General features: G+C 52.4%; 50 non-coding genes across 50 annotated transcripts; 10 read left to right on the forward strand and 40 right to left on the reverse strand.

The window, feature by feature from the left end:
- The first annotated feature begins 912 nt into the window (after nucleotides 1–912).
- Nucleotides 913–984, forward strand: Trnag-ucc. Its single transcript has one exon. It is a non-coding gene; the product is annotated as a tRNA-Gly (tRNA).
- Nucleotides 985–1,259: 275 nt separating this feature from the next.
- On the reverse strand, nucleotides 1,260–1,341 carry Trnas-aga. Its single transcript has one exon. It is a non-coding gene; the product is annotated as a tRNA-Ser (tRNA).
- A 139-nt stretch (nucleotides 1,342–1,480) lies between these two features.
- Nucleotides 1,481–1,553, reverse strand: Trnak-uuu. Its single transcript has one exon. It is a non-coding gene; the product is annotated as a tRNA-Lys (tRNA).
- A 296-nt stretch (nucleotides 1,554–1,849) lies between these two features.
- Nucleotides 1,850–1,921, reverse strand: Trnae-uuc. Its single transcript has one exon. It is a non-coding gene; the product is annotated as a tRNA-Glu (tRNA).
- A 308-nt stretch (nucleotides 1,922–2,229) lies between these two features.
- Trnam-cau lies at nucleotides 2,230–2,302 on the reverse strand. Its single transcript has one exon. It is a non-coding gene; the product is annotated as a tRNA-Met (tRNA).
- Nucleotides 2,303–3,272: 970 nt separating this feature from the next.
- On the forward strand, nucleotides 3,273–3,344 carry Trnag-ucc. The gene has a single exon. It is a non-coding gene; the product is annotated as a tRNA-Gly (tRNA).
- A 275-nt stretch (nucleotides 3,345–3,619) lies between these two features.
- Trnas-aga lies at nucleotides 3,620–3,701 on the reverse strand. The gene has a single exon. It is a non-coding gene; the product is annotated as a tRNA-Ser (tRNA).
- A 119-nt stretch (nucleotides 3,702–3,820) lies between these two features.
- On the reverse strand, nucleotides 3,821–3,893 carry Trnak-uuu. The gene has a single exon. It is a non-coding gene; the product is annotated as a tRNA-Lys (tRNA).
- Nucleotides 3,894–4,189: 296 nt separating this feature from the next.
- Trnae-uuc lies at nucleotides 4,190–4,261 on the reverse strand. Its single transcript has one exon. It is a non-coding gene; the product is annotated as a tRNA-Glu (tRNA).
- A 308-nt stretch (nucleotides 4,262–4,569) lies between these two features.
- On the reverse strand, nucleotides 4,570–4,642 carry Trnam-cau. The gene has a single exon. It is a non-coding gene; the product is annotated as a tRNA-Met (tRNA).
- Nucleotides 4,643–5,613: 971 nt separating this feature from the next.
- Nucleotides 5,614–5,685, forward strand: Trnag-ucc. The gene has a single exon. It is a non-coding gene; the product is annotated as a tRNA-Gly (tRNA).
- A 275-nt stretch (nucleotides 5,686–5,960) lies between these two features.
- On the reverse strand, nucleotides 5,961–6,042 carry Trnas-aga. The gene has a single exon. It is a non-coding gene; the product is annotated as a tRNA-Ser (tRNA).
- A 119-nt stretch (nucleotides 6,043–6,161) lies between these two features.
- Trnak-uuu lies at nucleotides 6,162–6,234 on the reverse strand. Its single transcript has one exon. It is a non-coding gene; the product is annotated as a tRNA-Lys (tRNA).
- A 296-nt stretch (nucleotides 6,235–6,530) lies between these two features.
- Trnae-uuc lies at nucleotides 6,531–6,602 on the reverse strand. Its single transcript has one exon. It is a non-coding gene; the product is annotated as a tRNA-Glu (tRNA).
- Nucleotides 6,603–6,910: 308 nt separating this feature from the next.
- Trnam-cau lies at nucleotides 6,911–6,983 on the reverse strand. Its single transcript has one exon. It is a non-coding gene; the product is annotated as a tRNA-Met (tRNA).
- Nucleotides 6,984–7,954: 971 nt separating this feature from the next.
- On the forward strand, nucleotides 7,955–8,026 carry Trnag-ucc. Its single transcript has one exon. It is a non-coding gene; the product is annotated as a tRNA-Gly (tRNA).
- Nucleotides 8,027–8,301: 275 nt separating this feature from the next.
- Trnas-aga lies at nucleotides 8,302–8,383 on the reverse strand. Its single transcript has one exon. It is a non-coding gene; the product is annotated as a tRNA-Ser (tRNA).
- A 119-nt stretch (nucleotides 8,384–8,502) lies between these two features.
- On the reverse strand, nucleotides 8,503–8,575 carry Trnak-uuu. Its single transcript has one exon. It is a non-coding gene; the product is annotated as a tRNA-Lys (tRNA).
- Nucleotides 8,576–8,871: 296 nt separating this feature from the next.
- Nucleotides 8,872–8,943, reverse strand: Trnae-uuc. Its single transcript has one exon. It is a non-coding gene; the product is annotated as a tRNA-Glu (tRNA).
- A 308-nt stretch (nucleotides 8,944–9,251) lies between these two features.
- On the reverse strand, nucleotides 9,252–9,324 carry Trnam-cau. Its single transcript has one exon. It is a non-coding gene; the product is annotated as a tRNA-Met (tRNA).
- A 971-nt stretch (nucleotides 9,325–10,295) lies between these two features.
- Nucleotides 10,296–10,367, forward strand: Trnag-ucc. Its single transcript has one exon. It is a non-coding gene; the product is annotated as a tRNA-Gly (tRNA).
- Nucleotides 10,368–10,642: 275 nt separating this feature from the next.
- Trnas-aga lies at nucleotides 10,643–10,724 on the reverse strand. Its single transcript has one exon. It is a non-coding gene; the product is annotated as a tRNA-Ser (tRNA).
- A 119-nt stretch (nucleotides 10,725–10,843) lies between these two features.
- Nucleotides 10,844–10,916, reverse strand: Trnak-uuu. Its single transcript has one exon. It is a non-coding gene; the product is annotated as a tRNA-Lys (tRNA).
- Nucleotides 10,917–11,212: 296 nt separating this feature from the next.
- Trnae-uuc lies at nucleotides 11,213–11,284 on the reverse strand. The gene has a single exon. It is a non-coding gene; the product is annotated as a tRNA-Glu (tRNA).
- A 308-nt stretch (nucleotides 11,285–11,592) lies between these two features.
- Trnam-cau lies at nucleotides 11,593–11,665 on the reverse strand. The gene has a single exon. It is a non-coding gene; the product is annotated as a tRNA-Met (tRNA).
- A 971-nt stretch (nucleotides 11,666–12,636) lies between these two features.
- Trnag-ucc lies at nucleotides 12,637–12,708 on the forward strand. The gene has a single exon. It is a non-coding gene; the product is annotated as a tRNA-Gly (tRNA).
- A 275-nt stretch (nucleotides 12,709–12,983) lies between these two features.
- Trnas-aga lies at nucleotides 12,984–13,065 on the reverse strand. Its single transcript has one exon. It is a non-coding gene; the product is annotated as a tRNA-Ser (tRNA).
- Nucleotides 13,066–13,184: 119 nt separating this feature from the next.
- On the reverse strand, nucleotides 13,185–13,257 carry Trnak-uuu. Its single transcript has one exon. It is a non-coding gene; the product is annotated as a tRNA-Lys (tRNA).
- A 296-nt stretch (nucleotides 13,258–13,553) lies between these two features.
- Nucleotides 13,554–13,625, reverse strand: Trnae-uuc. Its single transcript has one exon. It is a non-coding gene; the product is annotated as a tRNA-Glu (tRNA).
- A 308-nt stretch (nucleotides 13,626–13,933) lies between these two features.
- Trnam-cau lies at nucleotides 13,934–14,006 on the reverse strand. Its single transcript has one exon. It is a non-coding gene; the product is annotated as a tRNA-Met (tRNA).
- Nucleotides 14,007–14,977: 971 nt separating this feature from the next.
- Trnag-ucc lies at nucleotides 14,978–15,049 on the forward strand. The gene has a single exon. It is a non-coding gene; the product is annotated as a tRNA-Gly (tRNA).
- Nucleotides 15,050–15,324: 275 nt separating this feature from the next.
- Nucleotides 15,325–15,406, reverse strand: Trnas-aga. Its single transcript has one exon. It is a non-coding gene; the product is annotated as a tRNA-Ser (tRNA).
- Nucleotides 15,407–15,525: 119 nt separating this feature from the next.
- Nucleotides 15,526–15,598, reverse strand: Trnak-uuu. Its single transcript has one exon. It is a non-coding gene; the product is annotated as a tRNA-Lys (tRNA).
- A 296-nt stretch (nucleotides 15,599–15,894) lies between these two features.
- Nucleotides 15,895–15,966, reverse strand: Trnae-uuc. The gene has a single exon. It is a non-coding gene; the product is annotated as a tRNA-Glu (tRNA).
- A 308-nt stretch (nucleotides 15,967–16,274) lies between these two features.
- Nucleotides 16,275–16,347, reverse strand: Trnam-cau. The gene has a single exon. It is a non-coding gene; the product is annotated as a tRNA-Met (tRNA).
- Nucleotides 16,348–17,318: 971 nt separating this feature from the next.
- Nucleotides 17,319–17,390, forward strand: Trnag-ucc. The gene has a single exon. It is a non-coding gene; the product is annotated as a tRNA-Gly (tRNA).
- A 275-nt stretch (nucleotides 17,391–17,665) lies between these two features.
- Nucleotides 17,666–17,747, reverse strand: Trnas-aga. Its single transcript has one exon. It is a non-coding gene; the product is annotated as a tRNA-Ser (tRNA).
- A 119-nt stretch (nucleotides 17,748–17,866) lies between these two features.
- Nucleotides 17,867–17,939, reverse strand: Trnak-uuu. Its single transcript has one exon. It is a non-coding gene; the product is annotated as a tRNA-Lys (tRNA).
- A 296-nt stretch (nucleotides 17,940–18,235) lies between these two features.
- Trnae-uuc lies at nucleotides 18,236–18,307 on the reverse strand. Its single transcript has one exon. It is a non-coding gene; the product is annotated as a tRNA-Glu (tRNA).
- A 308-nt stretch (nucleotides 18,308–18,615) lies between these two features.
- On the reverse strand, nucleotides 18,616–18,688 carry Trnam-cau. Its single transcript has one exon. It is a non-coding gene; the product is annotated as a tRNA-Met (tRNA).
- Nucleotides 18,689–19,659: 971 nt separating this feature from the next.
- Nucleotides 19,660–19,731, forward strand: Trnag-ucc. Its single transcript has one exon. It is a non-coding gene; the product is annotated as a tRNA-Gly (tRNA).
- Nucleotides 19,732–20,006: 275 nt separating this feature from the next.
- Trnas-aga lies at nucleotides 20,007–20,088 on the reverse strand. Its single transcript has one exon. It is a non-coding gene; the product is annotated as a tRNA-Ser (tRNA).
- Nucleotides 20,089–20,207: 119 nt separating this feature from the next.
- Nucleotides 20,208–20,280, reverse strand: Trnak-uuu. The gene has a single exon. It is a non-coding gene; the product is annotated as a tRNA-Lys (tRNA).
- A 296-nt stretch (nucleotides 20,281–20,576) lies between these two features.
- On the reverse strand, nucleotides 20,577–20,648 carry Trnae-uuc. The gene has a single exon. It is a non-coding gene; the product is annotated as a tRNA-Glu (tRNA).
- A 308-nt stretch (nucleotides 20,649–20,956) lies between these two features.
- On the reverse strand, nucleotides 20,957–21,029 carry Trnam-cau. Its single transcript has one exon. It is a non-coding gene; the product is annotated as a tRNA-Met (tRNA).
- A 971-nt stretch (nucleotides 21,030–22,000) lies between these two features.
- Trnag-ucc lies at nucleotides 22,001–22,072 on the forward strand. Its single transcript has one exon. It is a non-coding gene; the product is annotated as a tRNA-Gly (tRNA).
- A 275-nt stretch (nucleotides 22,073–22,347) lies between these two features.
- Trnas-aga lies at nucleotides 22,348–22,429 on the reverse strand. Its single transcript has one exon. It is a non-coding gene; the product is annotated as a tRNA-Ser (tRNA).
- A 119-nt stretch (nucleotides 22,430–22,548) lies between these two features.
- Trnak-uuu lies at nucleotides 22,549–22,621 on the reverse strand. Its single transcript has one exon. It is a non-coding gene; the product is annotated as a tRNA-Lys (tRNA).
- A 296-nt stretch (nucleotides 22,622–22,917) lies between these two features.
- On the reverse strand, nucleotides 22,918–22,989 carry Trnae-uuc. The gene has a single exon. It is a non-coding gene; the product is annotated as a tRNA-Glu (tRNA).
- A 308-nt stretch (nucleotides 22,990–23,297) lies between these two features.
- Nucleotides 23,298–23,370, reverse strand: Trnam-cau. Its single transcript has one exon. It is a non-coding gene; the product is annotated as a tRNA-Met (tRNA).
- Nucleotides 23,371–24,270: the final 900 nt, after the last annotated feature.

Here is a 24,270-nt window from a genome sequence, read left to right on the forward strand (position 1 = left end):
TCGCGCTTTCTCAAGAATCTGTTGTGTTGCTACACGTGCTTTCCCTACTTGCTAGATTAAACTGCTGCCGCAGCTTTTTCAACGGAACGCAGCACTGCCCGAGGTTACAGTACATCGCCCTTGCGGCACCTGAACACAGCGGCCTGTTGGGACAGGCCGACGTCAGAGTTCAGAAATAGCATGCGACCGTTCAAGTACGGTCTATTGCGTGCTGCGTGTATGGTTCCTCTCACAGCGAATCCTGCTATACATTCCTGAGGCTGACGCAGCTCAGGCGAGGAATCGGCGCGGCAGCATTATAGCGAGAACAGCAGAACGATGCACCGGCCGGGAATCGAACCCGGGCCGTCCGCATGCTAAGCGAGCATTCACCAATTTTTTTTTTTTTTCTTCTCATTTCTTTCGTTGCATTTGTTGGGGGCGGACGTCCGATGGCGCCCGTTCAAGTTCATCGTTGACTCGGTCTTTTATTACAGAGGGCAGATAACTCTCAGACCGAACACGCTGAGCTATCGTGCCGGCAAGCCTTAAGATTATGAGACTTACGCGCTGCCTACTGCACTACTGAGGCACATGCCATTGAACCAGCGATGCTCGTCGAGCTGCCCGAGCACTTTTCTGCAGGGGAAAGTGGGATTGCCACCCAGCGACGTCGGATACAACCGAAAAAACTGCTACACACGCGGAGTGCTCCACTACACTGCCTTAAAACGAATGCTCATCTCTATCGTGTGAGTAACCTTGCGGCCGCGGCGACTAGTCTTGCCCAAAGACGCAGCGTGCGTGGAGGCGCTACCCGAATGCGTGTGGATGCGCCCTCCTACCTCGAAAAGCGCCTGCAGCTACTATCACCGTGGGCCGCTGCTGGCGGGCAGGAAGGCGACACAGCGGGGCGTTGCGAGCAGCGGCTGTGCGGTGGTGGTGTAATGGTGAGCATAGTTGCCTTCCAAGCAGTTGATCCGGGTTCGATTCCCGGCCACCGCAAGTGGCGCTAGTTTTTTTCGTATGAGTATGTGAGCCGCGTGCTGTTAAATGAAGGTTTTTTTCGTCGTAGCTCCACGCAGACCATCCTGTAGTATGTCCCGACTTGTCCCGACTTTGCTCGGCTGACGCGAAAGCTGACGCTTGGAATTCGCCCTTATCAAAAGGACAGGCACTATAAACGGCTGTGAGAGGCGAGGTGTGGAGAGGTACCAAAACGACAGGCAATCTGCGAAATTTTCTGCTCGTTGTTCTTAAACAAAAAAAGAAAAATCCGACGCAGTCGGTAGGACTCGAACCTACGCTCCCAGAGGGAATCTGATTTCTAGTCAGACGCCTTAACCACTCGGCCACGACTGCTCGTAACCCAAGTTTCCCTGGAATCGTGAAAAATCCAACCGGTCTGCGCAGAATGTTGACAGGAAACGAACTCCGTGCACTGATTACGGCAGGGCTACCATCGCTACGAGACGAGCCATTACGGAAACGTTAAAATCTTCGCCCGGACAGGGACTTGAACCCTGGACCCTTAGGTTAAAAGCCTAATGCTCTACCGACTGAGCTATCCGGGCTCACGCTCGTTGTGGATGGAGCGGCTGCAAGCAATGTAAATAACTGGAACGCGTGTGTAGGCGTACTACGGTAATTTCTGGCTTCTGGCGCAACTGGCGACTTCACCGACTTCCCACTGACGCTGGTAGCAGCCCAACAACGGACCAGTGCCTCTTCTCCCTTTATTCCGGTGCCGACAGTAATTGCATCATGTGCCTGTTTTCCCCGATTACGTTCGGTCGAAGCTTCGGAAGGTGGGCGACAAACGACAGTTCGAAGGCCAAAACATGGAGCGTTGTGTGCGCAAAAACTTCCGTTCCGGTACCGGGAATCGAACCCGGGCCTCCTGGGTGAAAGCCAGGTATCCTAGCCACTAGACCACACCGGATTTGCTCGATAAGCGTGAGCTTTTCTCCGTCTCCTCTCGTATTTCGTGCTGAATCTGGACTCAGTGCAGTTCTCCGTTTGCGAGCATATTTGCGCCTACAGACTGGCATGGCGCACAGCCCGAAATTGACTATTCATTATTTTACTCCTAACAAGGGAAGAGAAAGATCAAAGTTGTACGTTGTCATAATTGGAAATAAACGTATTGACGCTGAGGCGTAGACTCCTTATGGATAACGAATTACAATTAAGTTCGTTCCCTAGCAACAGCAACGCCGTTAATTCAGCCATGATGTACAGCAAATTAAATGCCCTGGGTGAGGATCGAACTCACGACCTTAAGATTATGAGACTTACGCGCTACCTACTGCGCTACCGAGGCACGTTGCAAGTAACGTTACAGAAAACTTGGTAAGTCTCTCATATTAGAGATAGACAGTTCGCGCTTTCTCAAGAATCTGTTGTGTTGCTACACGTGCTTTCCCTACTTGCTAGATTAAACTGCTGCCGCAGCTTTTTCAACGGAACGCAGCACTGCCCGAGGTTACAGTACATCGCCCTTGCGGCACCTGAACACAGCGGCCTGTTGGGACAGGCCGACGTCAGAGTTCAGAAATAGCATGCGACCGTTCAAGTACGGTCTATTGCGTGCTGCGTGTATGGTTCCTCTCACAGCGAATCCTGCTATACATTCCTGAGGCTGACGCAGCTCAGGCGAGGAATCGGCGCGGCAGCATTATAGCGAGAACAGCAGAACGATGCACCGGCCGGGAATCGAACCCGGGCCGTCCGCATGCTAAGCGAGCATTCACCAATTTTTTTTTTTTTTTCTTCTCATTTCTTTCGTTGCATTTGTTGGGGGCGGACGTCCGATGGCGCCCGTTCAAGTTCATCGTTGACTCGGTCTTTTATTACAGAGGGCAGATAACTCTCAGACCGAACACGCTGAGCTATCGTGCCGGCAAGCCTTAAGATTATGAGACTTACGCGCTGCCTACTGCACTACTGAGGCACATGCCATTGAACCAGCGATGCTCGTCGAGCTGCCCGAGCACTTTCTGCAGGGGAAAGTGGGATTGCCACCCAGCGACGTCGGATACAACCGAAAAAACTGCTACACACGCGGAGTGCTCCACTACACTGCCTTAAAACGAATGCTCATCTCTATCGTGTGAGTAACCTTGCGGCCGCGGCGACTAGTCTTGCCCAAAGACGCAGCGTGCGTGGAGGCGCTACCCGAATGCGTGTGGATGCGCCCTCCTACCTCGAAAAGCGCCTGCAGCTACTATCACCGTGGGCCGCTGCTGGCGGGCAGGAAGGCGACACAGCGGGGCGTTGCGAGCAGCGGCTGTGCGGTGGTGGTGTAATGGTGAGCATAGTTGCCTTCCAAGCAGTTGATCCGGGTTCGATTCCCGGCCACCGCAAGTGGCGCTAGTTTTTTTCGTATGAGTATGTGAGCCGCGTGCTGTTAAATGAAGGTTTTTTTCGTCGTAGCTCCACGCAGACCATCCTGTAGTATGTCCCGACTTGTCCCGACTTTGCTCGGCTGACGCGAAAGCTGACGCTTGGAATTCGCCCTTATCAAAAGGACAGGCACTATAAACGGCTGTGAGAGGCGAGGTGTGGAGAGGTACCAAAACGACAGGCAATCTGCGAAATTTTCTGCTCGTTGTTCTTAAACAAAAAAAGAAAAATCCGACGCAGTCGGTAGGACTCGAACCTACGCTCCCAGAGGGAATCTGATTTCTAGTCAGACGCCTTAACCACTCGGCCACGACTGCTCGTAACCCAAGTTTCCCTGGGTCTGCGCAGAATGTTGACAGGAAACGAACTCCGTGCACTGATTACGGCAGGGCTACCATCGCTACGAGACGAGCCATTACGGAAACGTTAAAATCTTCGCCCGGACAGGGACTTGAACCCTGGACCCTTAGGTTAAAAGCCTAATGCTCTACCGACTGAGCTATCTGGGCTCACGCTCGTTGTGGATGGAGCGGCTGCAAGCAATGTAAATAACTGGAACGCGTGTGTAGGCGTACTACGGTAATTTCTGGCTTCTGGCGCAACTGGCGACTTCACCGACTTCCCACTGACGCTGGTAGCAGCCCAACAACGGACCAGTGCCTCTTCTCCCTTTATTCCGGTGCCGACAGTAATTGCATCATGTGCCTGTTTTCCCCGATTACGTTCGGTCGAAGCTTCGGAAGGTGGGCGACAAACGACAGTTCGAAGGCCAAAACATGGAGCGTTGTGTGCGCAAAAACTTCCGTTCCGGTACCGGGAATCGAACCCGGGCCTCCTGGGTGAAAGCCAGGTATCCTAGCCACTAGACCACACCGGATTTGCTCGATAAGCGTCAGCTTTTCTCCGTCTCCTCTCGTATTTCGTGCTGAATCTGGACTCAGTGCAGTTCTCCGTTTGCGAGCATATTTGCGCCTACAGACTGGCATGGCGCACAGCCCGAAATTGACTATTCATTATTTTACTCCTAACAAGGGAAGAGAAAGATCAAAGTTGTACGTTGTCATAATTGGAAATAAACGTATTGACGCTGAGGCGTAGACTCCTTATGGATAACGAACGACAATTAAGTTCGTTCCCTAGCAACAGCAACGCCGTTAATTCAGCCATGATGTACAGCAAATTAAATGCCCCGGGTGAGGATCGAACTCACGACCTTAAGATTATGAGACTTACGCGCTACCTACTGCGCTACCGAGGCACGTTGCAAGTAACGTTACAGAAAACTTGGTAAGTCTCTCATATTAGAGATAGACAGTTCGCGCTTTCTCAAGAATCTGTTGTGTTGCTACACGTGCTTTCCCTACTTGCTAGATTAAACTGCTGCCGCAGCTTTTTCAACGGAACGCAGCACTGCCCGAGGTTACAGTACATCGCCCTTGCGGCACCTGAACACAGCGGCCTGTTGGGACAGGCCGACGTCAGAGTTCAGAAATAGCATGCGACCGTTCAAGTACGGTCTATTGCGTGCTGCGTGTATGGTTCCTCTCACAGCGAATCCTGCTATACATTCCTGAGGCTGACGCAGCTCAGGCGAGGAATCGGCGCGGCAGCATTATAGCGAGAACAGCAGAACGATGCACCGGCCGGGAATCGAACCCGGGCCGTCCGCATGCTAAGCGAGCATTCACCAATTTTTTTTTTTTTTTCTTCTCATTTCTTTCGTTGCATTTGTTGGGGGCGGACGTCCGATGGCGCCCGTTCAAGTTCATCGTTGACTCGGTCTTTTATTACAGAGGGCAGATAACTCTCAGACCGAACACGCTGAGCTATCGTGCCGGCAAGCCTTAAGATTATGAGACTTACGCGCTGCCTACTGCACTACTGAGGCACATGCCATTGAACCAGCGATGCTCGTCGAGCTGCCCGAGCACTTTTCTGCAGGGGAAAGTGGGATTGCCACCCAGCGACGTCGGATACAACCGAAAAAACTGCTACACACGCGGAGTGCTCCACTACACTGCCTTAAAACGAATGCTCATCTCTATCGTGTGAGTAACCTTGCGGCCGCGGCGACTAGTCTTGCCCAAAGACGCAGCGTGCGTGGAGGCGCTACCCGAATGCGTGTGGATGCACCCTCCTACCTCGAAAAGCGCCTGCAGCTACCATCACCGTGGGCCGCTGCTGGCGGGCAGGAAGGCGACACAGCGGGGCGTTGCGAGCAGCGGCTGTGCGGTGGTGGTGTAATGGTGAGCATAGTTGCCTTCCAAGCAGTTGATCCGGGTTCGATTCCCGGCCACCGCAAGTGGCGCTAGTTTTTTTCGTATGAGTATGTGAGCCGCGTGCTGTTAAATGAAGGTTTTTTTCGTCGTAGCTCCACGCAGACCATCCTGTAGTATGTCCCGACTTGTCCCGACTTTGCTCGGCTGACGCGAAAGCTGACGCTTGGAATTCGCCCTTATCAAAAGGACAGGCACTATAAACGGCTGTGAGAGGCGAGGTGTGGAGAGGTACCAAAACGACAGGCAATCTGCGAAATTTTCTGCTCGTTGTTCTTAAACAAAAAAAGAAAAATCCGACGCAGTCGGTAGGACTCGAACCTACGCTCCCAGAGGGAATCTGATTTCTAGTCAGACGCCTTAACCACTCGGCCACGACTGCTCGTAACCCAAGTTTCCCTGGGTCTGCGCAGAATGTTGACAGGAAACGAACTCCGTGCACTGATTACGGCAGGGCTACCATCGCTACGAGACGAGCCATTACGGAAACGTTAAAATCTTCGCCCGGACAGGGACTTGAACCCTGGACCCTTAGGTTAAAAGCCTAATGCTCTACCGACTGAGCTATCTGGGCTCACGCTCGTTGTGGATGGAGCGGCTGCAAGCAATGTAAATAACTGGAACGCGTGTGTAGGCGTACTACGGTAATTTCTGGCTTCTGGCGCAACTGGCGACTTCACCGACTTCCCACTGACGCTGGTAGCAGCCCAACAACGGACCAGTGCCTCTTCTCCCTTTATTCCGGTGCCGACAGTAATTGCATCATGTGCCTGTTTTCCCCGATTACGTTCGGTCGAAGCTTCGGAAGGTGGGCGACAAACGACAGTTCGAAGGCCAAAACATGGAGCGTTGTGTGCGCAAAAACTTCCGTTCCGGTACCGGGAATCGAACCCGGGCCTCCTGGGTGAAAGCCAGGTATCCTAGCCACTAGACCACACCGGATTTGCTCGATAAGCGTGAGCTTTTCTCCGTCTCCTCTCGTATTTCGTGCTGAATCTGGACTCAGTGCAGTTCTCCGTTTGCGAGCATATTTGCGCCTACAGACTGGCATGGCGCACAGCCCGAAATTGACTATTCATTATTTTACTCCTAACAAGGGAAGAGAAAGATCAAAGTTGTACGTTGTCATAATTGGAAATAAACGTATTGACGCTGAGGCGTAGACTCCTTATGGATAACGAACGACAATTAAGTTCGTTCCCTAGCAACAGCAACGCCGTTAATTCAGCCATGATGTACAGCAAATTAAATGCCCCGGGTGAGGATCGAACTCACGACCTTAAGATTATGAGACTTACGCGCTACCTACTGCGCTACCGAGGCACGTTGCAAGTAACGTTACAGAAAACTTGGTAAGTCTCTCATATTAGAGATAGACAGTTCGCGCTTTCTCAAGAATCTGTTGTGTTGCTACACGTGCTTTCCCTACTTGCTAGATTAAACTGCTGCCGCAGCTTTTTCAACGGAACGCAGCACTGCCCGAGGTTACAGTACATCGCCCTTGCGGCACCTGAACACAGCGGCCTGTTGGGACAGGCCGACGTCAGAGTTCAGAAATAGCATGCGACCGTTCAAGTACGGTCTATTGCGTGCTGCGTGTATGGTTCCTCTCACAGCGAATCCTGCTATACATTCCTGAGGCTGACGCAGCTCAGGCGAGGAATCGGCGCGGCAGCATTATAGCGAGAACAGCAGAACGATGCACCGGCCGGGAATCGAACCCGGGCCGTCCGCATGCTAAGCGAGCATTCACCAATTTTTTTTTTTTTTTCTTCTCATTTCTTTCGTTGCATTTGTTGGGGGCGGACGTCCGATGGCGCCCGTTCAAGTTCATCGTTGACTCGGTCTTTTATTACAGAGGGCAGATAACTCTCAGACCGAACACGCTGAGCTATCGTGCCGGCAAGCCTTAAGATTATGAGACTTACGCGCTGCCTACTGCACTACTGAGGCACATGCCATTGAACCAGCGATGCTCGTCGAGCTGCCCGAGCACTTTTCTGCAGGGGAAAGTGGGATTGCCACCCAGCGACGTCGGATACAACCGAAAAAACTGCTACACACGCGGAGTGCTCCACTACACTGCCTTAAAACGAATGCTCATCTCTATCGTGTGAGTAACCTTGCGGCCGCGGCGACTAGTCTTGCCCAAAGACGCAGCGTGCGTGGAGGCGCTACCCGAATGCGTGTGGATGCACCCTCCTACCTCGAAAAGCGCCTGCAGCTACCATCACCGTGGGCCGCTGCTGGCGGGCAGGAAGGCGACACAGCGGGGCGTTGCGAGCAGCGGCTGTGCGGTGGTGGTGTAATGGTGAGCATAGTTGCCTTCCAAGCAGTTGATCCGGGTTCGATTCCCGGCCACCGCAAGTGGCGCTAGTTTTTTTCGTATGAGTATGTGAGCCGCGTGCTGTTAAATGAAGGTTTTTTTCGTCGTAGCTCCACGCAGACCATCCTGTAGTATGTCCCGACTTGTCCCGACTTTGCTCGGCTGACGCGAAAGCTGACGCTTGGAATTCGCCCTTATCAAAAGGACAGGCACTATAAACGGCTGTGAGAGGCGAGGTGTGGAGAGGTACCAAAACGACAGGCAATCTGCGAAATTTTCTGCTCGTTGTTCTTAAACAAAAAAAGAAAAATCCGACGCAGTCGGTAGGACTCGAACCTACGCTCCCAGAGGGAATCTGATTTCTAGTCAGACGCCTTAACCACTCGGCCACGACTGCTCGTAACCCAAGTTTCCCTGGGTCTGCGCAGAATGTTGACAGGAAACGAACTCCGTGCACTGATTACGGCAGGGCTACCATCGCTACGAGACGAGCCATTACGGAAACGTTAAAATCTTCGCCCGGACAGGGACTTGAACCCTGGACCCTTAGGTTAAAAGCCTAATGCTCTACCGACTGAGCTATCTGGGCTCACGCTCGTTGTGGATGGAGCGGCTGCAAGCAATGTAAATAACTGGAACGCGTGTGTAGGCGTACTACGGTAATTTCTGGCTTCTGGCGCAACTGGCGACTTCACCGACTTCCCACTGACGCTGGTAGCAGCCCAACAACGGACCAGTGCCTCTTCTCCCTTTATTCCGGTGCCGACAGTAATTGCATCATGTGCCTGTTTTCCCCGATTACGTTCGGTCGAAGCTTCGGAAGGTGGGCGACAAACGACAGTTCGAAGGCCAAAACATGGAGCGTTGTGTGCGCAAAAACTTCCGTTCCGGTACCGGGAATCGAACCCGGGCCTCCTGGGTGAAAGCCAGGTATCCTAGCCACTAGACCACACCGGATTTGCTCGATAAGCGTCAGCTTTTCTCCGTCTCCTCTCGTATTTCGTGCTGAATCTGGACTCAGTGCAGTTCTCCGTTTGCGAGCATATTTGCGCCTACAGACTGGCATGGCGCACAGCCCGAAATTGACTATTCATTATTTTACTCCTAACAAGGGAAGAGAAAGATCAAAGTTGTACGTTGTCATAATTGGAAATAAACGTATTGACGCTGAGGCGTAGACTCCTTATGGATAACGAACGACAATTAAGTTCGTTCCCTAGCAACAGCAACGCCGTTAATTCAGCCATGATGTACAGCAAATTAAATGCCCCGGGTGAGGATCGAACTCACGACCTTAAGATTATGAGACTTACGCGCTACCTACTGCGCTACCGAGGCACGTTGCAAGTAACGTTACAGAAAACTTGGTAAGTCTCTCATATTAGAGATAGACAGTTCGCGCTTTCTCAAGAATCTGTTGTGTTGCTACACGTGCTTTCCCTACTTGCTAGATTAAACTGCTGCCGCAGCTTTTTCAACGGAACGCAGCACTGCCCGAGGTTACAGTACATCGCCCTTGCGGCACCTGAACACAGCGGCCTGTTGGGACAGGCCGACGTCAGAGTTCAGAAATAGCATGCGACCGTTCAAGTACGGTCTATTGCGTGCTGCGTGTATGGTTCCTCTCACAGCGAATCCTGCTATACATTCCTGAGGCTGACGCAGCTCAGGCGAGGAATCGGCGCGGCAGCATTATAGCGAGAACAGCAGAACGATGCACCGGCCGGGAATCGAACCCGGGCCGTCCGCATGCTAAGCGAGCATTCACCAATTTTTTTTTTTTTTTCTTCTCATTTCTTTCGTTGCATTTGTTGGGGGCGGACGTCCGATGGCGCCCGTTCAAGTTCATCGTTGACTCGGTCTTTTATTACAGAGGGCAGATAACTCTCAGACCGAACACGCTGAGCTATCGTGCCGGCAAGCCTTAAGATTATGAGACTTACGCGCTGCCTACTGCACTACTGAGGCACATGCCATTGAACCAGCGATGCTCGTCGAGCTGCCCGAGCACTTTTCTGCAGGGGAAAGTGGGATTGCCACCCAGCGACGTCGGATACAACCGAAAAAACTGCTACACACGCGGAGTGCTCCACTACACTGCCTTAAAACGAATGCTCATCTCTATCGTGTGAGTAACCTTGCGGCCGCGGCGACTAGTCTTGCCCAAAGACGCAGCGTGCGTGGAGGCGCTACCCGAATGCGTGTGGATGCACCCTCCTACCTCGAAAAGCGCCTGCAGCTACCATCACCGTGGGCCGCTGCTGGCGGGCAGGAAGGCGACACAGCGGGGCGTTGCGAGCAGCGGCTGTGCGGTGGTGGTGTAATGGTGAGCATAGTTGCCTTCCAAGCAGTTGATCCGGGTTCGATTCCCGGCCACCGCAAGTGGCGCTAGTTTTTTTCGTATGAGTATGTGAGCCGCGTGCTGTTAAATGAAGGTTTTTTTCGTCGTAGCTCCACGCAGACCATCCTGTAGTATGTCCCGACTTGTCCCGACTTTGCTCGGCTGACGCGAAAGCTGACGCTTGGAATTCGCCCTTATCAAAAGGACAGGCACTATAAACGGCTGTGAGAGGCGAGGTGTGGAGAGGTACCAAAACGACAGGCAATCTGCGAAATTTTCTGCTCGTTGTTCTTAAACAAAAAAAGAAAAATCCGACGCAGTCGGTAGGACTCGAACCTACGCTCCCAGAGGGAATCTGATTTCTAGTCAGACGCCTTAACCACTCGGCCACGACTGCTCGTAACCCAAGTTTCCCTGGGTCTGCGCAGAATGTTGACAGGAAACGAACTCCGTGCACTGATTACGGCAGGGCTACCATCGCTACGAGACGAGCCATTACGGAAACGTTAAAATCTTCGCCCGGACAGGGACTTGAACCCTGGACCCTTAGGTTAAAAGCCTAATGCTCTACCGACTGAGCTATCTGGGCTCACGCTCGTTGTGGATGGAGCGGCTGCAAGCAATGTAAATAACTGGAACGCGTGTGTAGGCGTACTACGGTAATTTCTGGCTTCTGGCGCAACTGGCGACTTCACCGACTTCCCACTGACGCTGGTAGCAGCCCAACAACGGACCAGTGCCTCTTCTCCCTTTATTCCGGTGCCGACAGTAATTGCATCATGTGCCTGTTTTCCCCGATTACGTTCGGTCGAAGCTTCGGAAGGTGGGCGACAAACGACAGTTCGAAGGCCAAAACATGGAGCGTTGTGTGCGCAAAAACTTCCGTTCCGGTACCGGGAATCGAACCCGGGCCTCCTGGGTGAAAGCCAGGTATCCTAGCCACTAGACCACACCGGATTTGCTCGATAAGCGTCAGCTTTTCTCCGTCTCCTCTCGTATTTCGTGCTGAATCTGGACTCAGTGCAGTTCTCCGTTTGCGAGCATATTTGCGCCTACAGACTGGCATGGCGCACAGCCCGAAATTGACTATTCATTATTTTACTCCTAACAAGGGAAGAGAAAGATCAAAGTTGTACGTTGTCATAATTGGAAATAAACGTATTGACGCTGAGGCGTAGACTCCTTATGGATAACGAACGACAATTAAGTTCGTTCCCTAGCAACAGCAACGCCGTTAATTCAGCCATGATGTACAGCAAATTAAATGCCCCGGGTGAGGATCGAACTCACGACCTTAAGATTATGAGACTTACGCGCTACCTACTGCGCTACCGAGGCACGTTGCAAGTAACGTTACAGAAAACTTGGTAAGTCTCTCATATTAGAGATAGACAGTTCGCGCTTTCTCAAGAATCTGTTGTGTTGCTACACGTGCTTTCCCTACTTGCTAGATTAAACTGCTGCCGCAGCTTTTTCAACGGAACGCAGCACTGCCCGAGGTTACAGTACATCGCCCTTGCGGCACCTGAACACAGCGGCCTGTTGGGACAGGCCGACGTCAGAGTTCAGAAATAGCATGCGACCGTTCAAGTACGGTCTATTGCGTGCTGCGTGTATGGTTCCTCTCACAGCGAATCCTGCTATACATTCCTGAGGCTGACGCAGCTCAGGCGAGGAATCGGCGCGGCAGCATTATAGCGAGAACAGCAGAACGATGCACCGGCCGGGAATCGAACCCGGGCCGTCCGCATGCTAAGCGAGCATTCACCAATTTTTTTTTTTTTTTCTTCTCATTTCTTTCGTTGCATTTGTTGGGGGCGGACGTCCGATGGCGCCCGTTCAAGTTCATCGTTGACTCGGTCTTTTATTACAGAGGGCAGATAACTCTCAGACCGAACACGCTGAGCTATCGTGCCGGCAAGCCTTAAGATTATGAGACTTACGCGCTGCCTACTGCACTACTGAGGCACATGCCATTGAACCAGCGATGCTCGTCGAGCTGCCCGAGCACTTTTCTGCAGGGGAAAGTGGGATTGCCACCCAGCGACGTCGGATACAACCGAAAAAACTGCTACACACGCGGAGTGCTCCACTACACTGCCTTAAAACGAATGCTCATCTCTATCGTGTGAGTAACCTTGCGGCCGCGGCGACTAGTCTTGCCCAAAGACGCAGCGTGCGTGGAGGCGCTACCCGAATGCGTGTGGATGCACCCTCCTACCTCGAAAAGCGCCTGCAGCTACCATCACCGTGGGCCGCTGCTGGCGGGCAGGAAGGCGACACAGCGGGGCGTTGCGAGCAGCGGCTGTGCGGTGGTGGTGTAATGGTGAGCATAGTTGCCTTCCAAGCAGTTGATCCGGGTTCGATTCCCGGCCACCGCAAGTGGCGCTAGTTTTTTTCGTATGAGTATGTGAGCCGCGTGCTGTTAAATGAAGGTTTTTTTCGTCGTAGCTCCACGCAGACCATCCTGTAGTATGTCCCGACTTGTCCCGACTTTGCTCGGCTGACGCGAAAGCTGACGCTTGGAATTCGCCCTTATCAAAAGGACAGGCACTATAAACGGCTGTGAGAGGCGAGGTGTGGAGAGGTACCAAAACGACAGGCAATCTGCGAAATTTTCTGCTCGTTGTTCTTAAACAAAAAAAGAAAAATCCGACGCAGTCGGTAGGACTCGAACCTACGCTCCCAGAGGGAATCTGATTTCTAGTCAGACGCCTTAACCACTCGGCCACGACTGCTCGTAACCCAAGTTTCCCTGGGTCTGCGCAGAATGTTGACAGGAAACGAACTCCGTGCACTGATTACGGCAGGGCTACCATCGCTACGAGACGAGCCATTACGGAAACGTTAAAATCTTCGCCCGGACAGGGACTTGAACCCTGGACCCTTAGGTTAAAAGCCTAATGCTCTACCGACTGAGCTATCTGGGCTCACGCTCGTTGTGGATGGAGCGGCTGCAAGCAATGTAAATAACTGGAACGCGTGTGTAGGCGTACTACGGTAATTTCTGGCTTCTGGCGCAACTGGCGACTTCACCGACTTCCCACTGACGCTGGTAGCAGCCCAACAACGGACCAGTGCCTCTTCTCCCTTTATTCCGGTGCCGACAGTAATTGCATCATGTGCCTGTTTTCCCCGATTACGTTCGGTCGAAGCTTCGGAAGGTGGGCGACAAACGACAGTTCGAAGGCCAAAACATGGAGCGTTGTGTGCGCAAAAACTTCCGTTCCGGTACCGGGAATCGAACCCGGGCCTCCTGGGTGAAAGCCAGGTATCCTAGCCACTAGACCACACCGGATTTGCTCGATAAGCGTGAGCTTTTCTCCGTCTCCTCTCGTATTTCGTGCTGAATCTGGACTCAGTGCAGTTCTCCGTTTGCGAGCATATTTGCGCCTACAGACTGGCATGGCGCACAGCCCGAAATTGACTATTCATTATTTTACTCCTAACAAGGGAAGAGAAAGATCAAAGTTGTACGTTGTCATAATTGGAAATAAACGTATTGACGCTGAGGCGTAGACTCCTTATGGATAACGAACGACAATTAAGTTCGTTCCCTAGCAACAGCAACGCCGTTAATTCAGCCATGATGTACAGCAAATTAAATGCCCCGGGTGAGGATCGAACTCACGACCTTAAGATTATGAGACTTACGCGCTACCTACTGCGCTACCGAGGCACGTTGCAAGTAACGTTACAGAAAACTTGGTAAGTCTCTCATATTAGAGATAGACAGTTCGCGCTTTCTCAAGAATCTGTTGTGTTGCTACACGTGCTTTCCCTACTTGCTAGATTAAACTGCTGCCGCAGCTTTTTCAACGGAACGCAGCACTGCCCGAGGTTACAGTACATCGCCCTTGCGGCACCTGAACACAGCGGCCTGTTGGGACAGGCCGACGTCAGAGTTCAGAAATAGCATGCGACCGTTCAAGTACGGTCTATTGCGTGCTGCGTGTATGGTTCCTCTCACAGCGAATCCTGCTATACATTCCTGAGGCTGACGCAGCTCAGGCGAGGAATCGGCGCGGCAGCATTATAGCGAGAACAGCAGAACGATGCACCGGCCGGGAATCGAACCCGGGCCGTCCGCATGCTAAGCGAGCATTCACCAATTTTTTTTTTTTTTTCTTCTCATTTCTTTCGTTGCATTTGTTGGGGGCGGACGTCCGATGGCGCCCGTTCAAGTTCATCGTTGACTCGGTCTTTTATTACAGAGGGCAGATAACTCTCAGACCGAACACGCTGAGCTATCGTGCCGGCAAGCCTTAAGATTATGAGACTTACGCGCTGCCTACTGCACTACTGAGGCACATGCCATTGAACCAGCGATGCTCGTCGAGCTGCCCGAGCACTTTTCTGCAGGGGAAAGTGGGATTGCCACCCAGCGACGTCGGATACAACCGAAAAAACTGCTACACACGCGGAGTGCTCCACTACACTGCCTTAAAACGAATGCTCATCTCTATCGTGTGAGTAACCTTGCGGCCGCGGCGACTAGTCTTGCCCAAAGACGCAGCGTGCGTGGAGGCGCTACCCGAATGCGTGTGGATGCACCCTCCTACCTCGAAAAGCGCCTGCAGCTACCATCACCGTGGGCCGCTGCTGGCGGGCAGGAAGGCGACACAGCGGGGCGTTGCGAGCAGCGGCTGTGCGGTGGTGGTGTAATGGTGAGCATAGTTGCCTTCCAAGCAGTTGATCCGGGTTCGATTCCCGGCCACCGCAAGTGGCGCTAGTTTTTTTCGTATGAGTATGTGAGCCGCGTGCTGTTAAATGAAGGTTTTTTTCGTCGTAGCTCCACGCAGACCATCCTGTAGTATGTCCCGACTTGTCCCGACTTTGCTCGGCTGACGCGAAAGCTGACGCTTGGAATTCGCCCTTATCAAAAGGACAGGCACTATAAACGGCTGTGAGAGGCGAGGTGTGGAGAGGTACCAAAACGACAGGCAATCTGCGAAATTTTCTGCTCGTTGTTCTTAAACAAAAAAAGAAAAATCCGACGCAGTCGGTAGGACTCGAACCTACGCTCCCAGAGGGAATCTGATTTCTAGTCAGACGCCTTAACCACTCGGCCACGACTGCTCGTAACCCAAGTTTCCCTGGGTCTGCGCAGAATGTTGACAGGAAACGAACTCCGTGCACTGATTACGGCAGGGCTACCATCGCTACGAGACGAGCCATTACGGAAACGTTAAAATCTTCGCCCGGACAGGGACTTGAACCCTGGACCCTTAGGTTAAAAGCCTAATGCTCTACCGACTGAGCTATCTGGGCTCACGCTCGTTGTGGATGGAGCGGCTGCAAGCAATGTAAATAACTGGAACGCGTGTGTAGGCGTACTACGGTAATTTCTGGCTTCTGGCGCAACTGGCGACTTCACCGACTTCCCACTGACGCTGGTAGCAGCCCAACAACGGACCAGTGCCTCTTCTCCCTTTATTCCGGTGCCGACAGTAATTGCATCATGTGCCTGTTTTCCCCGATTACGTTCGGTCGAAGCTTCGGAAGGTGGGCGACAAACGACAGTTCGAAGGCCAAAACATGGAGCGTTGTGTGCGCAAAAACTTCCGTTCCGGTACCGGGAATCGAACCCGGGCCTCCTGGGTGAAAGCCAGGTATCCTAGCCACTAGACCACACCGGATTTGCTCGATAAGCGTGAGCTTTTCTCCGTCTCCTCTCGTATTTCGTGCTGAATCTGGACTCAGTGCAGTTCTCCGTTTGCGAGCATATTTGCGCCTACAGACTGGCATGGCGCACAGCCCGAAATTGACTATTCATTATTTTACTCCTAACAAGGGAAGAGAAAGATCAAAGTTGTACGTTGTCATAATTGGAAATAAACGTATTGACGCTGAGGCGTAGACTCCTTATGGATAACGAACGACAATTAAGTTCGTTCCCTAGCAACAGCAACGCCGTTAATTCAGCCATGATGTACAGCAAATTAAATGCCCCGGGTGAGGATCGAACTCACGACCTTAAGATTATGAGACTTACGCGCTACCTACTGCGCTACCGAGGCACGTTGCAAGTAACGTTACAGAAAACTTGGTAAGTCTCTCATATTAGAGATAGACAGTTCGCGCTTTCTCAAGAATCTGTTGTGTTGCTACACGTGCTTTCCCTACTTGCTAGATTAAACTGCTGCCGCAGCTTTTTCAACGGAACGCAGCACTGCCCGAGGTTACAGTACATCGCCCTTGCGGCACCTGAACACAGCGGCCTGTTGGGACAGGCCGACGTCAGAGTTCAGAAATAGCATGCGACCGTTCAAGTACGGTCTATTGCGTGCTGCGTGTATGGTTCCTCTCACAGCGAATCCTGCTATACATTCCTGAGGCTGACGCAGCTCAGGCGAGGAATCGGCGCGGCAGCATTATAGCGAGAACAGCAGAACGATGCACCGGCCGGGAATCGAACCCGGGCCGTCCGCATGCTAAGCGAGCATTCACCAATTTTTTTTTTTTTTTCTTCTCATTTCTTTCGTTGCATTTGTTGGGGGCGGACGTCCGATGGCGCCCGTTCAAGTTCATCGTTGACTCGGTCTTTTATTACAGAGGGCAGATAACTCTCAGACCGAACACGCTGAGCTATCGTGCCGGCAAGCCTTAAGATTATGAGACTTACGCGCTGCCTACTGCACTACTGAGGCACATGCCATTGAACCAGCGATGCTCGTCGAGCTGCCCGAGCACTTTTCTGCAGGGGAAAGTGGGATTGCCACCCAGCGACGTCGGATACAACCGAAAAAACTGCTACACACGCGGAGTGCTCCACTACACTGCCTTAAAACGAATGCTCATCTCTATCGTGTGAGTAACCTTGCGGCCGCGGCGACTAGTCTTGCCCAAAGACGCAGCGTGCGTGGAGGCGCTACCCGAATGCGTGTGGATGCACCCTCCTACCTCGAAAAGCGCCTGCAGCTACCATCACCGTGGGCCGCTGCTGGCGGGCAGGAAGGCGACACAGCGGGGCGTTGCGAGCAGCGGCTGTGCGGTGGTGGTGTAATGGTGAGCATAGTTGCCTTCCAAGCAGTTGATCCGGGTTCGATTCCCGGCCACCGCAAGTGGCGCTAGTTTTTTTCGTATGAGTATGTGAGCCGCGTGCTGTTAAATGAAGGTTTTTTTCGTCGTAGCTCCACGCAGACCATCCTGTAGTATGTCCCGACTTGTCCCGACTTTGCTCGGCTGACGCGAAAGCTGACGCTTGGAATTCGCCCTTATCAAAAGGACAGGCACTATAAACGGCTGTGAGAGGCGAGGTGTGGAGAGGTACCAAAACGACAGGCAATCTGCGAAATTTTCTGCTCGTTGTTCTTAAACAAAAAAAGAAAAATCCGACGCAGTCGGTAGGACTCGAACCTACGCTCCCAGAGGGAATCTGATTTCTAGTCAGACGCCTTAACCACTCGGCCACGACTGCTCGTAACCCAAGTTTCCCTGGGTCTGCGCAGAATGTTGACAGGAAACGAACTCCGTGCACTGATTACGGCAGGGCTACCATCGCTACGAGACGAGCCATTACGGAAACGTTAAAATCTTCGCCCGGACAGGGACTTGAACCCTGGACCCTTAGGTTAAAAGCCTAATGCTCTACCGACTGAGCTATCTGGGCTCACGCTCGTTGTGGATGGAGCGGCTGCAAGCAATGTAAATAACTGGAACGCGTGTGTAGGCGTACTACGGTAATTTCTGGCTTCTGGCGCAACTGGCGACTTCACCGACTTCCCACTGACGCTGGTAGCAGCCCAACAACGGACCAGTGCCTCTTCTCCCTTTATTCCGGTGCCGACAGTAATTGCATCATGTGCCTGTTTTCCCCGATTACGTTCGGTCGAAGCTTCGGAAGGTGGGCGACAAACGACAGTTCGAAGGCCAAAACATGGAGCGTTGTGTGCGCAAAAACTTCCGTTCCGGTACCGGGAATCGAACCCGGGCCTCCTGGGTGAAAGCCAGGTATCCTAGCCACTAGACCACACCGGATTTGCTCGATAAGCGTGAGCTTTTCTCCGTCTCCTCTCGTATTTCGTGCTGAATCTGGACTCAGTGCAGTTCTCCGTTTGCGAGCATATTTGCGCCTACAGACTGGCATGGCGCACAGCCCGAAATTGACTATTCATTATTTTACTCCTAACAAGGGAAGAGAAAGATCAAAGTTGTACGTTGTCATAATTGGAAATAAACGTATTGACGCTGAGGCGTAGACTCCTTATGGATAACGAACGACAATTAAGTTCGTTCCCTAGCAACAGCAACGCCGTTAATTCAGCCATGATGTACAGCAAATTAAATGCCCCGGGTGAGGATCGAACTCACGACCTTAAGATTATGAGACTTACGCGCTACCTACTGCGCTACCGAGGCACGTTGCAAGTAACGTTACAGAAAACTTGGTAAGTCTCTCATATTAGAGATAGACAGTTCGCGCTTTCTCAAGAATCTGTTGTGTTGCTACACGTGCTTTCCCTACTTGCTAGATTAAACTGCTGCCGCAGCTTTTTCAACGGAACGCAGCACTGCCCGAGGTTACAGTACATCGCCCTTGCGGCACCTGAACACAGCGGCCTGTTGGGACAGGCCGACGTCAGAGTTCAGAAATAGCATGCGACCGTTCAAGTACGGTCTATTGCGTGCTGCGTGTATGGTTCCTCTCACAGCGAATCCTGCTATACATTCCTGAGGCTGACGCAGCTCAGGCGAGGAATCGGCGCGGCAGCATTATAGCGAGAACAGCAGAACGATGCACCGGCCGGGAATCGAACCCGGGCCGTCCGCATGCTAAGCGAGCATTCACCAATTTTTTTTTTTTTTTCTTCTCATTTCTTTCGTTGCATTTGTTGGGGGCGGACGTCCGATGGCGCCCGTTCAAGTTCATCGTTGACTCGGTCTTTTATTACAGAGGGCAGATAACTCTCAGACCGAACACGCTGAGCTATCGTGCCGGCAAGCCTTAAGATTATGAGACTTACGCGCTGCCTACTGCACTACTGAGGCACATGCCATTGAACCAGCGATGCTCGTCGAGCTGCCCGAGCACTTTTCTGCAGGGGAAAGTGGGATTGCCACCCAGCGACGTCGGATACAACCGAAAAAACTGCTACACACGCGGAGTGCTCCACTACACTGCCTTAAAACGAATGCTCATCTCTATCGTGTGAGTAACCTTGCGGCCGCGGCGACTAGTCTTGCCCAAAGACGCAGCGTGCGTGGAGGCGCTACCCGAATGCGTGTGGATGCACCCTCCTACCTCGAAAAGCGCCTGCAGCTACCATCACCGTGGGCCGCTGCTGGCGGGCAGGAAGGCGACACAGCGGGGCGTTGCGAGCAGCGGCTGTGCGGTGGTGGTGTAATGGTGAGCATAGTTGCCTTCCAAGCAGTTGATCCGGGTTCGATTCCCGGCCACCGCAAGTGGCGCTAGTTTTTTTCGTATGAGTATGTGAGCCGCGTGCTGTTAAATGAAGGTTTTTTTCGTCGTAGCTCCACGCAGACCATCCTGTAGTATGTCCCGACTTGTCCCGACTTTGCTCGGCTGACGCGAAAGCTGACGCTTGGAATTCGCCCTTATCAAAAGGACAGGCACTATAAACGGCTGTGAGAGGCGAGGTGTGGAGAGGTACCAAAACGACAGGCAATCTGCGAAATTTTCTGCTCGTTGTTCTTAAACAAAAAAAGAAAAATCCGACGCAGTCGGTAGGACTCGAACCTACGCTCCCAGAGGGAATCTGATTTCTAGTCAGACGCCTTAACCACTCGGCCACGACTGCTCGTAACCCAAGTTTCCCTGGGTCTGCGCAGAATGTTGACAGGAAACGAACTCCGTGCACTGATTACGGCAGGGCTACCATCGCTACGAGACGAGCCATTACGGAAACGTTAAAATCTTCGCCCGGACAGGGACTTGAACCCTGGACCCTTAGGTTAAAAGCCTAATGCTCTACCGACTGAGCTATCTGGGCTCACGCTCGTTGTGGATGGAGCGGCTGCAAGCAATGTAAATAACTGGAACGCGTGTGTAGGCGTACTACGGTAATTTCTGGCTTCTGGCGCAACTGGCGACTTCACCGACTTCCCACTGACGCTGGTAGCAGCCCAACAACGGACCAGTGCCTCTTCTCCCTTTATTCCGGTGCCGACAGTAATTGCATCATGTGCCTGTTTTCCCCGATTACGTTCGGTCGAAGCTTCGGAAGGTGGGCGACAAACGACAGTTCGAAGGCCAAAACATGGAGCGTTGTGTGCGCAAAAACTTCCGTTCCGGTACCGGGAATCGAACCCGGGCCTCCTGGGTGAAAGCCAGGTATCCTAGCCACTAGACCACACCGGATTTGCTCGATAAGCGTCAGCTTTTCTCCGTCTCCTCTCGTATTTCGTGCTGAATCTGGACTCAGTGCAGTTCTCCGTTTGCGAGCATATTTGCGCCTACAGACTGGCATGGCGCACAGCCCGAAATTGACTATTCATTATTTTACTCCTAACAAGGGAAGAGAAAGATCAAAGTTGTACGTTGTCATAATTGGAAATAAACGTATTGACGCTGAGGCGTAGACTCCTTATGGATAACGAACGACAATTAAGTTCGTTCCCTAGCAACAGCAACGCCGTTAATTCAGCCATGATGTACAGCAAATTAAATGCCCCGGGTGAGGATCGAACTCACGACCTTAAGATTATGAGACTTACGCGCTACCTACTGCGCTACCGAGGCACGTTGCAAGTAACGTTACAGAAAACTTGGTAAGTCTCTCATATTAGAGATAGACAGTTCGCGCTTTCTCAAGAATCTGTTGTGTTGCTACACGTGCTTTCCCTACTTGCTAGATTAAACTGCTGCCGCAGCTTTTTCAACGGAACGCAGCACTGCCCGAGGTTACAGTACATCGCCCTTGCGGCACCTGAACACAGCGGCCTGTTGGGACAGGCCGACGTCAGAGTTCAGAAATAGCATGCGACCGTTCAAGTACGGTCTATTGCGTGCTGCGTGTATGGTTCCTCTCACAGCGAATCCTGCTATACATTCCTGAGGCTGACGCAGCTCAGGCGAGGAATCGGCGCGGCAGCATTATAGCGAGAACAGCAGAACGATGCACCGGCCGGGAATCGAACCCGGGCCGTCCGCATGCTAAGCGAGCATTCACCAATTTTTTTTTTTTTTTCTTCTCATTTCTTTCGTTGCATTTGTTGGGGGCGGACGTCCGATGGCGCCCGTTCAAGTTCATCGTTGACTCGGTCTTTTATTACAGAGGGCAGATAACTCTCAGACCGAACACGCTGAGCTATCGTGCCGGCAAGCCTTAAGATTATGAGACTTACGCGCTGCCTACTGCACTACTGAGGCACATGCCATTGAACCAGCGATGCTCGTCGAGCTGCCCGAGCACTTTTCTGCAGGGGAAAGTGGGATTGCCACCCAGCGACGTCGGATACAACCGAAAAAACTGCTACACACGCGGAGTGCTCCACTACACTGCCTTAAAACGAATGCTCATCTCTATCGTGTGAGTAACCTTGCGGCCGCGGCGACTAGTCTTGCCCAAAGACGCAGCGTGCGTGGAGGCGCTACCCGAATGCGTGTGGATGCACCCTCCTACCTCGAAAAGCGCCTGCAGCTACCATCACCGTGGGCCGCTGCTGGCGGGCAGGAAGGCGACACAGCGGGGCGTTGCGAGCAGCGGCTGTGCGGTGGTGGTGTAATGGTGAGCATAGTTGCCTTCCAAGCAGTTGATCCGGGTTCGATTCCCGGCCACCGCAAGTGGCGCTAGTTTTTTTCGTATGAGTATGTGAGCCGCGTGCTGTTAAATGAAGGTTTTTTTCGTCGTAGCTCCACGCAGACCATCCTGTAGTATGTCCCGACTTGTCCCGACTTTGCTCGGCTGACGCGAAAGCTGACGCTTGGAATTCGCCCTTATCAAAAGGACAGGCACTATAAACGGCTGTGAGAGGCGAGGTGTGGAGAGGTACCAAAACGACAGGCAATCTGCGAAATTTTCTGCTCGTTGTTCTTAAACAAAAAAAGAAAAATCCGACGCAGTCGGTAGGACTCGAACCTACGCTCCCAGAGGGAATCTGATTTCTAGTCAGACGCCTTAACCACTCGGCCACGACTGCTCGTAACCCAAGTTTCCCTGGGTCTGCGCAGAATGTTGACAGGAAACGAACTCCGTGCACTGATTACGGCAGGGCTACCATCGCTACGAGACGAGCCATTACGGAAACGTTAAAATCTTCGCCCGGACAGGGACTTGAACCCTGGACCCTTAGGTTAAAAGCCTAATGCTCTACCGACTGAGCTATCTGGGCTCACGCTCGTTGTGGATGGAGCGGCTGCAAGCAATGTAAATAACTGGAACGCGTGTGTAGGCGTACTACGGTAATTTCTGGCTTCTGGCGCAACTGGCGACTTCACCGACTTCCCACTGACGCTGGTAGCAGCCCAACAACGGACCAGTGCCTCTTCTCCCTTTATTCCGGTGCCGACAGTAATTGCATCATGTGCCTGTTTTCCCCGATTACGTTCGGTCGAAGCTTCGGAAGGTGGGCGACAAACGACAGTTCGAAGGCCAAAACATGGAGCGTTGTGTGCGCAAAAACTTCCGTTCCGGTACCGGGAATCGAACCCGGGCCTCCTGGGTGAAAGCCAGGTATCCTAGCCACTAGACCACACCGGATTTGCTCGATAAGCGTGAGCTTTTCTCCGTCTCCTCTCGTATTTCGTGCTGAATCTGGACTCAGTGCAGTTCTCCGTTTGCGAGCATATTTGCGCCTACAGACTGGCATGGCGCACAGCCCGAAATTGACTATTCATTATTTTACTCCTAACAAGGGAAGAGAAAGATCAAAGTTGTACGTTGTCATAATTGGAAATAAACGTATTGACGCTGAGGCGTAGACTCCTTATGGATAACGAACGACAATTAAGTTCGTTCCCTAGCAACAGCAACGCCGTTAATTCAGCCATGATGTACAGCAAATTAAATGCCCCGGGTGAGGATCGAACTCACGACCTTAAGATTATGAGACTTACGCGCTACCTACTGCGCTACCGAGGCACGTTGCAAGTAACGTTACAGAAAACTTGGTAAGTCTCTCATATTAGAGATAGACAGTTCGCGCTTTCTCAAGAATCTGTTGTGTTGCTACACGTGCTTTCCCTACTTGCTAGATTAAACTGCTGCCGCAGCTTTTTCAACGGAACGCAGCACTGCCCGAGGTTACAGTACATCGCCCTTGCGGCACCTGAACACAGCGGCCTGTTGGGACAGGCCGACGTCAGAGTTCAGAAATAGCATGCGACCGTTCAAGTACGGTCTATTGCGTGCTGCGTGTATGGTTCCTCTCACAGCGAATCCTGCTATACATTCCTGAGGCTGACGCAGCTCAGGCGAGGAATCGGCGCGGCAGCATTATAGCGAGAACAGCAGAACGATGCACCGGCCGGGAATCGAACCCGGGCCGTCCGCATGCTAAGCGAGCATTCACCAATTTTTTTTTTTTTTTCTTCTCATTTCTTTCGTTGCATTTGTTGGGGGCGGACGTCCGATGGCGCCCGTTCAAGTTCATCGTTGACTCGGTCTTTTATTACAGAGGGCAGATAACTCTCAGACCGAACACGCTGAGCTATCGTGCCGGCAAGCCTTAAGATTATGAGACTTACGCGCTGCCTACTGCACTACTGAGGCACATGCCATTGAACCAGCGATGCTCGTCGAGCTGCCCGAGCACTTTTCTGCAGGGGAAAGTGGGATTGCCACCCAGCGACGTCGGATACAACCGAAAAAACTGCTACACACGCGGAGTGCTCCACTACACTGCCTTAAAACGAATGCTCATCTCTATCGTGTGAGTAACCTTGCGGCCGCGGCGACTAGTCTTGCCCAAAGACGCAGCGTGCGTGGAGGCGCTACCCGAATGCGTGTGGATGCACCCTCCTGCCTCGAAAAGCGCCTGCA

Source organism: Schistocerca piceifrons, unplaced genomic scaffold (genome assembly GCF_021461385.2).
Source record: "Schistocerca piceifrons isolate TAMUIC-IGC-003096 unplaced genomic scaffold, iqSchPice1.1 HiC_scaffold_1040, whole genome shotgun sequence".
NCBI classification, from domain to species: domain Eukaryota; kingdom Metazoa; phylum Arthropoda; class Insecta; order Orthoptera; family Acrididae; genus Schistocerca; species Schistocerca piceifrons.